Here is a 14,092-nt window from a genome sequence, read left to right as displayed (position 1 = left end):
TGTGGCCGTTCACGGCGGCCACGGAGCCATTCTGGTGGTCCTTTTGGTGCTCTCTCCTCCGGGAGACCCCCTTCTTGTTGTAGGTCTGAATGTAGAAGTTTGTGAAGAGGGTGATCAGAGAAATCATGTATCCAATCTGGAAATACAACCAACCGAGAGGGAAGGTACACGGCCAGATGACCCCACAGCTGGTCTGGATGATGGTCAGCACAAACTGAAGCAGCTGGCCCTGCGTGATGTACTTCTTCCACCAGAGGTACGGCCGCATGGACGGGATGGACGACAGGCCGTAGTACGAGTACATGAGGACGTGGATGAAGCTGTTAAGTGTGGCGCCAAAGTAAGAGTGGCTGCAGGGGACCCAGTTCATCACGAACCACCAGATGTTGAGCATGCTGCCGTGGTGATACACATGCAGGACCGTGATCTGGTGGTTGTTCTTGCGGAGGATGAAGAAGAAGGTGTCCATGAACTCGATGAGCTTGGAGAAGTAGTACCACCATAGGACGTGGATGATCTTCATGTCCGCTTCTCCTCCACTGCGTGTGCCCTGACAGAAGAAGTTGTACTGGCCTTCCCATACTCCCGTCACTAACTCACAGAACATATAGAGAGACAGCAGAGTGAGTCCGAGGTTGTACACCACTAAAATCCCCCGGCAGGAGAACGGTTGCCTAGTCTTCATATATTTTGGTCCCAGCCACACGATTAGCAAGTACAGGATGGAACAGACCAAGGTGGGGACGTAATTGTCCAGAAGAAACCATCCTTCTACTCGAGGATCTCGGGGGCCAAGCCATGCCCGGAAATAGGTGCTAAGCGATGCATCAAAGTGCTCCATTTTAAAACCTCTTAGGCCGAGCGCAGCGGCGGCTCGGAGAAGCGGCTAGGCGGAGGTGGCGGCGGAGCCCCGGGACCAGCCGAGCCAGGAGGAGGCTGGAGGGAGGTACCGGCCAGCAGGAGCAGCAGCGATGAGAAGAGCCATGTGCTAACCTTTAGATCACTAAAGTTATTTTTATTATTTAATATAAAACTTGCATAATATAAAGCTTATACTACCTTTGTTTTAGTTTAAGAAGTCACTGAATTTGAGAATTATGTAACTCCAGCATTCTGAAATCTACACATTTATTTTAGAGGCCATTTTCTTTTCCTGCTTTTACTTTGAAAATTTACTACTTATCTAGCTTAGCAAAGACATTTCTTTTTTTTCCTCCCTTTTGTTCTTTTTAAATTGCTTCTTCATGAATCATTCAAATTCATTCTCTACATGAAAACAGCAGAAAATTTGTTTTGAACAGAATGGCTCAACCTTACCAACAAAATGTGTATTTAGTCCTTACTAAATTTCAAGAAAATTTTACCAACCTCAATTCAAACCATTTCCTGCTCAGTCAGCTTCCTTGTTGAACAATTTTTTTAGTTCTGTTAAGCATTCAGTCAGATCCTTTTCAGCTAATATAATTCAAACCTGGGATAGGAGGAAAAAAATCTCTTTTACAATTTAATGACTGTTGAATTTTCTCTTTGACTAAATTGATGATTCCTCCATCTGTGCCACCTGATAGACTCTTTCTTTACTTTCTGTAAGTTCATATTTGAAGATATTGGTCCCCTTCCTCTATCAGTGAACCTCAGTCACACCCATCACAAAATATCAAAAGGCCCTAATAACTGATGAACTGCAAAGGGAATGTTTAAGGAACTTTAAAAGATGTTCTTTAAACATCTTCCTTAACCCCTGATAGAAATAGCTATAGTTTATTCAGCTGTGTGTATTTCCTTTTAATCTTCACAATAACCCTATGATGTAGGTACTATTATATCCCTATATTATAAATATGTAAACTGAGGGTCGAAGAAATAAGAAGAATTAAGAAAACTGCCCTTAATACTACGTGTAGCTGATATTTGGTGGCACCAAAATTCAGGAGCAGTCTGACTCCAAAGCTTGTTCTCTTGCTCACTGTATAATGCTCCTACTTCACACTTACCCATGTGCTATCTAAAATCCACTAAGTATATCAAAGAATACTGGCAACAGATGCACTGTCAATAGGTAAACAAAAAAGTTCTTTCCCTTGTTATTGCATTTATATAATAGTTCAGTTCAGTTCAATTCAGTTGCTCCGTCATGTCCGACTTTCTGCGAGCCCATGAATCACAGCAGGCCAGGCCTCCCTGTTCATCACCATCTCCTGGAGTTTACCCAGACTCATGTCCATCGAATCGGTGATGCCATCCAGCCATCTCATCCTCTGTCGTCCCCTTCTCCTCCTGCCCCCAATCCCTCCCAGCATCAGAGTCTTTTCCAGTCAGTCAACTCTTCACATGAGGTGGCCAAAGTATTGGAGTTTCAGCTCCAGCATCAGTCCTACCAGTGAACACCCAAGACTGGTCTCCTTTAGGATGGACTGGTTGGATCTCCTCTCAGTCCAAGGGACTCTCAAGAGTCTTTTCCAACACCACAGTTCAAAAGCATCAATTCTTCAGCGTTCACTTTTCTTCACAGTCCAACTCTCACATCCATACATGACTACTGTAAAAATCATAGCCTTGACTAGACGGATCTTTGTTGGCAAAGTAATGTCTGTGCTTTTGAATATGCTATCTAGGTTGGTCATAACTTTTCTTCCAAGGAGTAAGCGTCTTTTAATTTCATGGCTGTAATCACCATCGGCAGTGATTTTCTGCTTATTCTAGTCAGCAGCAAATAAAAAGGCTGCCAAATTTTAAATGACATACTTTTTTGTTAAAAAATTACTTTTCCAGGCAGCTTGTTATATGTCCTTGATTCTGGATTTCACCATCTGTGCATTCACAACAGAAAGAGATTGTTGAATAGATCAAACTTAAGCCAGAAGCAATAGCTTTATATAGGCAGCTGATTGTTGACAGTAAATACCAAATTACTAAAAACTGGTGGATGTTTCCTGATATTTTTAAAAATATTTTAAAAATTGTTTAGCTCTATGTCCTCATCTCTACTCCCATGAGGGATTCTTAGTCACAGTGGTTTGGGAATTGTGTTTATTCTAATGGGGATGGTCTTTTATCTCCTTAGGAATGTCATGTTAGGGGAGATCTCTGGCTAACTTAAGCACAGAGAAATTTATTGGAAGAGGTCTAAGGGAACAGACTCAAGATGGCCAGGAATTCAAGGAATCCTAGAAGGAAAGAGGCAGGACATTCTTATTGCTGCTGCCACCAGGCTCACTATAATGAATCGTCTCAAGCATTCATTCCATCTCTATATTACCAGTTCAACATTTAGAGTCTCAGGAGAGAACATGTGGTTGTCAGACCTTAGTCTTGGGCCTGCTGCTGCTGCTAAGTCACGTCAGTCGTGTCCGACTCTGTGCGACCCCATAGACGACAGCCCACCAGTCTCCCCATCCCTGGGATTCTCCAGGCAAGAACACTGGAGTGGGTTGCCATTTCCTTCTCCAATACATGAAAGTGAAAAGTGAAAGCGAAGTCGCTCAGTCGTGTCTGACCCTTCGAGACCCCATGGGCTGCAGCCCACCAGATCTGACTTCTATAATGAGGACCAAGTACATGGAATCTTCCTCATGTCAAGAATAGACAAACCAGAGAAGTTTTCCCAAAGACATACAGGGTCACTGGACAAACAAATAACTGCACAAGCTGCCTGGAAAAAAGAGAAAATCTGTTATACTTTAGTACATCACAATTGTCCCTAATACTCTAGTTTCTGGTGGTCATCTACTTCCATGAAGGCAGGCAATAGCACTACATTCTTCCCAGTGCCTAAAACTTGGCAGAAGTAGCGTGTTTAGGGCTTAGTGTTGAGCCTTCTGAGATCCTGTCACCACCCAGAGACCTTGCAAGGGAATTGGGTCAAACTGAAACTCCAATACTTTGGCCACCTCATGCGAAGAGTTGACTCATTGGAAAAGACCCTGATGCTGGGAGGGATTGGGGGCAGGAGGAGAAGGGGACGATAGAGGATGAGATGGCTGGATGGCATCACTGACTCAATGGACGTGAGTCTGAGTGAACTCCGGGAATTGGTGATGGACGGGGAGGCCTGGCGTGCTGCGATTCACGGGGTCGCAAAGAGTCGGACACGACTGAGCGACTGAACTGAACTGACTGAATCTCTGCTACTTTCCAAGTGTGGGAAATGCACTTCCTCTCTCTCACCATGACATCCACCTTAACCCCAAAAAAAGGCACTTCAGTTTCATCCCTTCCCTTTTAGATTAACTAATGCTGCAATTCTCAAACTTTTTTCTCTTGACTTCCCTAAAAGTCATTGAGGATGTCAAAAAAAACCTTGTGTGGGTTCTATCCTATTGATACCCTATGTGTATGTTAGTAGGTCAGTTGTGTCCAACTCTCTGTGACCCCGTGGACTATGTCCTGCCAGGCTCCTCTGTTCGTGGAATTTTCCAGGCAGGAATTTTCCAGAAGGAAATGGTGACCATTTCCTTCTCCAGGTAATCTTCCTAACCCAGGAATCAAACCCAGCTCTCCTGCATTGAAGAGAATCTGCATTAAAGAATCTCCAGCAGATTCTTTACCATCTGGGCTACCAGTGAACTGAGGAAATTTTAGAGCATAACAGTAGGCAAGCACACATTCTAGTAGGTGTTAACATGATATCACCTGCCACGTAAGTAGTAATAAGAAAAATTGCTAAAATCTGCAGAATCATACAAGATCTTCAGGGACCCCAGAGAGTACCAGTGAGTTAGTCTTTGAAGGTTTTTGGAGAGATGGAAGCTTTTTATGCAGATAGTGAGTTAAAGCTCTTATAAAAAGTTGTCTTCGTAAGATTCTGTTTTCTGACTACCTTCATGGAATAGAGAAAGACAAAAATAAAATGAAACATAAATAATTAACATTTCTTAAATGTTTAAGGCAGTGAACATAGAATACAATTTAGTGTCACAATATCGTGCATTAAACTTCCTCTCCTGATAAAATCTCTGGCAGTGAAAGAAAAAACAAGTTTCTGTTTTCAATTCATAGACTGATACTAGATGAGAAGCATTTTGCCTCTTTAGATATTGCTTTATTGTAAAATTTGAAATCATTTAATTACTTATGAATTGTGAACCAAATGTGATAAAGAGCATATTTTTAGTTTAACAGTGTTTTAAATATATGAACTATTGTTGCCACTAAATCTTTAGAAAAATAAGGATGTTGCTTTGATTCTTATTTTAAGAATTGATATACATAGGCAGCTTTTCTGTATGATACTGTTGTTTACTTTGATATTTGAGAAGTATATGGTCACACAGATGGTGATTATTATAGGCAAAGAGGAAACTGGTGTCAAAGGCTACAAGATGGCTCACGCATATCTGGGAAAGAATACTTAAATATAGATAAAAACAACTTGTAGACTTTTAATTAAGCACAATTTCCTAATAAATTGTGACCCAATTTTGATTCTGGTATTAGAATAAAAAGAGGTAGATAATAGAGAAAATATCCTTCTGAAACTTTTGTCAAAGGCTCAATTTGACTCAGGGATAATAGAAGATAATTACTCCTTTGGGGATTCTTTCCTGATCATTTTCTTTCTCATAAGAAGGCTGCAGATTAATTTTGCAATAGCATATACTCCCTAAACACAACAGGGAATTGCAACTTGAGGTATTCATAGTCTGCTTTCCTCTAAGACATTTTTTGAAAAGCTGCTAATAGTGTGCTTTCATGTCTATAGTTTCATTGTTTTGACTTATTAAAGGCTTTCTAAGTCCTTTTGAGAAAACATTTGGAAGTTTTAAAAAAGGCAGTGGGACCGGACTTTTATGTCTGAGGATTAACAATGAATGATTCATTAATCATGAAGTAGGGGTCAAGATAACTGCTATATTTTCCTGGGGGTAATGTGTGTATATATAACATATTAGCAAAACAGAGTTACACTTTTTGACAGTGTTTTTTAGTCTCTGTTTTTCTCCTGTGACATAAATGGACACGTTGTTGTTAAGTCACTAGGCTGTGTCCTACTCTTGGTGATTCCGTGGACTGTAGCATGCCAGGACTCCCTGTTCCCCCACTATCTCTGGAGTTTACCCAAGTTCATGTCCATGGACATAGTATTTAGTTTAAAAAAGTCTACTAATAAAATATTAAAAGGTAACAGAAAAAAAAAGAGAGGAAAAAAATAAATAAAAGGTAACAGATTTGCTAATGTTTATCTCACTACTTAAAAAAAAAAAATTTACCTGATGCTGCATTGAATGAATGTTGTTTTGGTGGTTTCTATATGTTCAAATGGATTGTGTAATGCTTTTCATTGATAAAAGCAGAAAGCTGTGGGTTAACAAAATTTCTGTGTCTCAACACTTTAAATATTTTCAGTGGTCAATTTGCCCATTACATATGTCTTTTTCACTGTCAGGATGGATGAATAGATAAAGATACAGGTATAGATATCCCCTCTAACCCTATTTTTATTTACAGAACTTTTTTAGGTTCAGTTCTTTCTCTCCAGCTACCAGGTTTATATTCTCCAGATAGCTTCTATAGATACTTTCCCTGTGTGGTGTTGACTTGGCTTTAATCAACAAATAATTCTTAGTGGTTTGTTCTATACCAAACGCTGTTCTCAGTGGGAAAAGATGAGAGAAGAAATATGATGACGAAAGTAAGTCAGTTTATCTTTCCCTGGAAGAATTGATTTCCTTCTTGGAAGACAAGCATGCACAGATAACAACAAAGATAGAAACTAAAATGAAATTGTTTTCTTCATGGGGTTGGTAGGAGCAGGCTTTTGGTAGTTTCCTCATTAGAGCCCACCAGCATAGAAAAGAAGTGTCATTTCCCCCTGGATACTCATGGTAGATGACATGCTCCCCTAGATAAACCAAGATTAGTATTTTCTCATAGATAAACTAGACTACATGTGATTCATGGAGGAGTAGATTGGCAGTTCTCAAACTTTTTGGTTTTGGACACCTTTACACTTTAAAAATTATTTAATGATTTGAAGGACATTTTGCTTGTGTATGTTGTACCTTTGATATTTACCATATTAGAAATTACAACCTGTAGTTTAAAAGCATGTTTGTGAATTATTTTAAAATCACAATAATAAACTCATTATATGTTAAGTAAAATTACATATTTAGGTGAAAAAAATGTTTAAGAATGATCATTTACCTGGACTGCAGGGAGATCCAACCAGTCCATCCTAAAGGAGATCAGTCCTGGGTGTTCATTGGAAGGACTGATGTTGAAGCTGAAACTCCAGTACTTTGGCCACCTCATGTGAAGAGTTGACTCATTGGAAAAGACCGGATGCTGGGAGGGATTGGGGGCAGGAGGAGAAGAGGACAACAGAGGATGAGATGGCTGGATGGCATCACTGACTTGATGGACATGGGTTTGGGTAGACTCCGGGAGTTGGTGATGGACAGGGAGGCCTGGCGTGCTGTGATTCATGGGGTCCTAAAGAGTCAGACATGACTGAGTAACTGAACTGAAACCTCTTTGAAGCCAAGTTCATAGAAGATAGTTGAGTGCTAATACCTGCTTCTGCACTCAGTATTTTGTAAAGTGTTGTATATTTGTAGAGTAATAAATAAAATTCAGCCTCAAACAGATACAAATTTAGAAAAGGAGAACCCTGAGGCCCTAAGAGTGGTGGGGGGCCACAAGGATTTTTTTAATCATATTTTGAGAACCACTATTTCAACTCTACCTCTTTCTCCCACTGAAACAAGCATGAGGAAATGTAAGAAAATGAAGGCAGTAGTTTTAAAATAGGAATTTTAATTTCTTAAAGTGCAAACTTTACAGTATTCCATGACATATAACCTCTGACACCCTTCACATCACGTGTCACTGGCTTGTCAAAATACTTATTCTGACCTTGGCTGTTAAAGTGGGACTCTGTTTAAATCTTCATTGTAGGTGGAGTTCTGCAGGCCTCATTTGTCTTTTGCTTATTTATTTCTCTAAAGCCGATCACTCCTACCCTGCCAGAATAGGCAAGAGATAATTATAGAATTAAGGCTCAGTGCTAATATTTAAATATCATTCTTTCTCACTTTCAGGTTCTCTCATTACTTAAATGATTTATTCCTCATAACTATATGCTACTGGGATAAAGTGAAATTCTAGGTTAAGATTAATCCTTGTATATAATCTACAATGGAGAGGATTCTTCATTCAGAATTTCTTATTCAGAAATAAGTATTTTCACCCTCCATCCCTCCCATGAACTGTGTACCTTTTTCCTTCCTCCAGTCAGTAAGTACCCAGGGCCCTTTAAGCTACGCAAGCCCATCACTGCAGCAAAGTATCATACATGGGTCTGGCTTTGTTTAAAGCCAGGATTCCACGTTCTGAGTGTCTAGTTTCCCATAACCCCTTAAATCAACTATATAGAGTTCTATTTTTACCACCTAGAAGTGACATGATAATACTTTCCATAAAACAATTGCTACTTTTATAGATTAGTTTACAGAAGTTCATTGAATAATCTTACTTGACCATTTCTCTCAGCATCATGTACTTTTTAACATTACTACCAAAAAAAATTATCTTCATTACTGCTCAATAATCCTTACAACTGTCTGCTGTTCATTTTCTTTTTTTTAAATAAATTTATTTATTTTTATTGGAGGCTAATTACTTTATAATATTGTATTGGTTTTGCCATACATCAACATGAATCTGCCACAGGTATACACGTGTTCCCCATCCTGAATGCCCCTCCCTCCTCCCTCCCCATACCATCCCTCTGGGTCATCCCAGTGCACCAGCCCCAAGCATCCTGTATCATGCATCAAACCTGGACTGGCAATTCATTTCATATATGATATTATACATATTTCAATGCCATTCTCCCAAATCATCCCACCCTCTCCCTCTCTCGCAGAGTCCAAAAGACTGTTCTATACATCTGTGTCTCTTTTGCTGTCTCACATACAGGGCTATCATTACCATCTTTCTAAATTCCATATATATGCGTTAGTATACTGTATTGGTGTTTTTCTTTCTGGCTTACTTCACTCTGTATAATAGGCTCCAGTTTCATCCACCTCATTAGAACTGATTCCAATGTATTCTTTTTAATGACTGAGTAATACTCCATTGTGTATATGTACCACGGCTTTCTTATCCATTTTTCTGCTGATGGGCATCTAGGTTGCTTCCATGTCCTGGCTATTATAAACAGTGCTGCGATGAACATTGGGGTACACGTGTCTCTTTTAATTCTGGTTTCCTCAGTGTGTATGCAGGTTTATTAAACATTCTCTTGAGTGTTTCATCAAAACACCCTTCAGATTCCTAGCCTTACCTTCACCCTACAAGGTGAAAGTAAATCCACTAAAATCACAGCCATTAAATGGAACAACAACTATGTTTTTATCCATCTTGAAATCATTCTGTACCTTTATCTCTATCATGTCTTGTATCTCAAGAAAGTCTTCCTTTGATACTGCCATCTGTTTATGCTATCATCATATGTCAATCCATTTTTTGTTCATTCAACATGATTTGATGGATCAAGAAAATATTTTCAGCACTTTGAAGGATTCCTAGAGGGACATTTTTCAAAGGCATATGTTTATTTGTAGAAATTAAAGTGACAGGGTATCCTGTGAATTAAAAATATGTAGTGATTACAGCCATTGAATAGGGGAGGAAAGAAAGAAAGAAGATATTGTGGAATAGGTAGCCTTTTACAGGCTTGTGCTGGATTGATAGAACTTAGAAATACTGAGATGGGGGAAAGCAAGTATATTATTTTGCTAGGGCATTCATAATAAAATAGTATAGACTGGGTAGCTGAAACAATGAATTTATTTTCTCACTGTTCTGGAGACTAAAAGTACAAGATCAAGGTGTCAAAGACTAGTTTGGTTTATTCTGAGGCCTCTGTCCTTGGCTTCCAGATGACTGCCTTCTTATTGTGTTGTTATATGGTCTTTCCTCTGTGTGAGCACATTCCTGGTGTTTCTTCCTTTTTTTTTTTTTGTAAGGGTAACATTCATACTTGATTAGGTCACCACCTTATTGGCTTTATTTTGACTAAATTACCTCTTTACAAATCTTCAGTTCGGTTTAGTTCAGCCGCTCAGTCGTGTACAACTCTTTGTGACCCCATGAATCGCAGCACACCAGGCCTCCCTGTCCATCACCAAGTCCCAGAGTTCACCCAAATTCATGTGCATCGAGTCGGTGATGCCATCCAGCCATCTCATCCTCTGTCGTCCCCTTTTCCTCCTGCCCGCAATCCCTCCCAGCATCAGGATCTTTTCCAATGAGTCAACTCTTTGCATGAGGTGGCCAAAGTACTGGAGTTTCAGCTTCAGCGTCAGTCCTTCCAATGAACACCCAGGACCAGTCTCCTTTAGGATGGACTGGTTGGATCTCCTTGCAGTCCAAGGGACTCTCAAGAGTTTTCTCCAACACCACAGTTCAAAAGCATCAATTCTTCAGCGCTCAGCTTACTTCACAGTCCAACTCTCACATCCATACATGACCACTGGAAAAACCATAGCCTTGACTAGACAAACCTTTGGTGGCAAAGTAATGTCTCTGCTTTTGAATATGCTATCTAGGTTCGTCATAACTTGCCTTCCAAGGAGTAAGAGTCTTTTAATTTCATGGCTACAGTCACCATCTGCAGTGATTTTGGATCCCCAAAAAATAAAGTCTGACACTGTTTCTACTGTTTCCCCATCTATTTCCCATGAAGTGATGGGACCAGATGCCATGATCTTACTTTTCTGAATGTTGAGTTTTAAGCCAACTTTTTCACTGTCCTCTTTCACTTTCATCAAGAGGCTTTTTAGTTCCCTATAGTTACATTCTGAGTTACTGCAATAAAGACTTCAACATGGATTTTGGGGGACAAAATGTAGCCTATAATAGGAAGGTTAGGGCATTCCAGGTAGAAGGGGCAAAGTAAAAAGTTCAGTTCAGTTCAGTTGCTCAGTCATGTCTGATTCTTTGCGACCCCATGAATCGCAGCACACCAGGCCTCCCTGTTCATCACCAACTCCCAGAGTCTACCATGTCCATCGAGTCAGTGATGCCATCCAGCCATCTCATCCTCTGTAGTCCCCTTCTCCTCCTGCCCCCAATCCCTCCCAGCATTAGTGTCTTTTCCAATGAGTCAACTCTTTGCATGAGGTGGCCGAAGTATTGGAGATTCAGCTTCAACATCAGTCCTTCCAATGGACACCCGGGACTAGGAAAGAAAATGAAAAAAACCAACAAGGATTGAATATGTTCCTCGTTTATATATTAAAACAAATTTTTTTTGTATTACTTTGTGACCTGTGCATTATAGTAAGTATTTTCTAATATTGATAATGATAAGTATGAATATGAATGAGCTGGAAGGGTTGTCAGTGTCAATAAAATGTTAAATTGTTTTAAAATTATTATGATAAACATATTTTAAAATGATCTTATTCATGTTGGCAAAATTAACATGATAGTTAAAAATACTTAAATATTTTTATTGGGTTTTTTATATTAGTTTTTCTTACCCTATTTTGAGTTTCCATCTCTTCAGTCTCCTTCAGAAGATGTTTATGATGAATGTATCATAAGCAATTAAGATGCAAAGATGCAATGAAATATAATATTTTATTGTAATTCAGTTTCCTGTCAAGAGTACAGACTATATGTTAATCATAATACTAACCATGTCATCTTTCATTAAAATTTAATATTAACATTTTTAAAACTTATTAATATAAAATAATATTTTATATTTTAAGAAAAAGATGTGATAAATATTCTTTTAGTTAGGAATTTTATAAGATTATAGATACAAATTCTCATATATTCATGTCATATGTTTATATGTACATATATGTAAGTATAATACACCTTAAAATCATACATGAACTTACATACTTGGTTGACTATTTTAAATGAATATTAACTTTAATATTTAGATTTATTAAATAATAATGAATAGATCTGTATTATAGTTGTTCTAAAATTTACTATAAAATATGTGTTCTTCTTAAGATAAAGGATTTGAAGTAGTACAACCACAATATCTTTCCTATACTCCTTTAACTTGATGTAAGAAATCTTTTATAAGAAATGAAAAAGCAACTTATGTAATTAATAATATTTTATTGATAAGTTTTGCTAATTATGGTACAAATATACTTAAGCACCTAGGCAAGCCACTCTAAAGTCTACTAAACAGCTATTAGGTTCAAGCACCTGTTAGTCTCATGACTAGCCAGGGACTCTTTTGAAATATTAATTTGGAAGCAAATTAGATTTATCATCCTGTATTTGTAAAGTCAGTATTGTAAAAATATTAGTATAGCTCTCATATTACCAGAACTACCATAAAATATACACAGTTGACCTTGAACAATACAGGATTTAGGAGTTTTGACCCTCTGCATAATTGAAAATCCATGTATAATTTACAATCAGTCCTTTCAATCCACAGAGTCAATCAACCACAGATCATGTAGTACTGTAGCATATGTCTATTGACTTAAAAAAAAATGTTTATAAGTGGACCCACTCTGTTCAAACCTGTGTTGTTCATGGGTTTTGTATACATGCTATCAATGAATTATAAATTCATTATATATACTCTAAAATGTATACTTTTTTTTCCTTGCATCCTCTCCTTATTGTAAACCCTAGTGGCTGTATTATTCAAGTTCTCATCTTTTAAACAATAAGATTCATTAGAGACCATATTATAATAGATTTAACATGTTTCAATTCATGTCAGATCTTTCAGTTATTCACAAGAAAAATTGGTAAAAGAAAATGCATTTGGATAATGAAATAAGGATAATGAAATTTGGATAATGAAATAAGATGCCATTTTCTTCCTGGCATCACCCCCATACCCTCACCTTGCCCTAGAATCTCTTTCCATTAAGCTTGTATGCTATTGCCTTTACTTGGTAAGGAGTTCATAATGGCTGAGCAGGAGGTGATATCTATGATTCAGGGCATGACTTAGACTTGCCTCATTCTTCCAGTTTAAAAGAAAATTAAATTTTTATTTTAGGATTTTTGACTTCTTGAGTAATAAGCTTCAGAAACATTATTTCTTTGGAAAGAAATTCAGAGGAAGATTAAATCAAACCTTACTTAAATCAAAATTACTATTTCAGGCTAGTACTTAGAGGATTAAAAATTAAAAAAAAAAAACAACTTATTTGAGCAGCTTCCTGCTGTGACCATGTCTTATTTCCTACTCCTATATCTTTTCTACTACAGTTTCAGTATGTATATGGAGCCATGGCAACTATGCAGCGATTGCTGCCCAGCATGGTCTTCTTTTCCTATTTTTTGATAACAAAATATATTTTGGAAATAGTGGATAATCATTACCTGTAATTTGAGCATCACAGTAGAGGGGCAGTTGCCTGGCCAATTAGAATGCCTGATTTTGGTTGTCACAGTTAGTAGTGCAGAGATTGGTAAATAATACATATCAGAAAAATTACCTAGAAGAGTAAACTGAAAAAGAGTACTAAAATGGACTATTTAAACATTAAAAATGAGACTATGGGATGAAAAATGAGACTATGAAGACTGGTGTTTTTTTTTCAGTTTTTAAGGTGTTTTTTAAATTTACCTTTGTAACCGGTAATTTGGCCACCTCATGCAAAGAGTTGACTCATTGGAAAAGACCCTGATGCTGGGAAGGATTGGAGGCAGGAGGAAAAGGGGATAACAGAGGATGAGATGGCTGGATGGTATCACTGACTCGATGGACGTGGGTTTGGGTGAACTCTGGGAGTTGGTGATGAACAGGGAGGCCTGGCGTGCTGCAATCCATGGGGTCGCAGAGTCAAGACATGACTGAGCAACTGAACTGAACCAGTAATAAACAGGCATACTTCACAGGTGAATGGTTCTTATGGACTGCATATTGGTTGAAGGGTTCAGTTCAGTTCAGTTCAGTTGCTCAATCATGCCCGACTCTTTGCAACCCCATGAATCGCAGCATGCCAGGACTCCCTGTCCATCACCATCTCCCAGAGTTCACCCAAACTCACGTCCATCGAGTCAGTGATGCCATCCAGCCATCTCATCCTCTGTCGTCCCCTTCTCCTCCTGCCCCCAATCCCTCCCAGCATCAGAGTAG

At 38.5% G+C, this 14,092-nt stretch overlaps 1 pseudogene; it reads right to left on the bottom strand.

Moving 5' to 3' along the window:
• Positions 1-976, bottom strand: part of LOC104994565 — a 79,710-nt pseudogene extending 78,734 nt beyond the window's left edge.
• Between the last annotated feature and the right edge of the window lie 13,116 nt (positions 977-14,092).

Source organism: Bison bison, unplaced genomic scaffold (genome assembly GCF_000754665.1).
Source record: "Bison bison bison isolate TAMUID 2011002044 unplaced genomic scaffold, Bison_UMD1.0 scf7180017864260, whole genome shotgun sequence".
Taxonomy (NCBI): Eukaryota; Metazoa; Chordata; class Mammalia; order Artiodactyla; family Bovidae; genus Bison; species Bison bison.
This window is presented reverse-complemented; position numbering and strand designations above follow the sequence as displayed.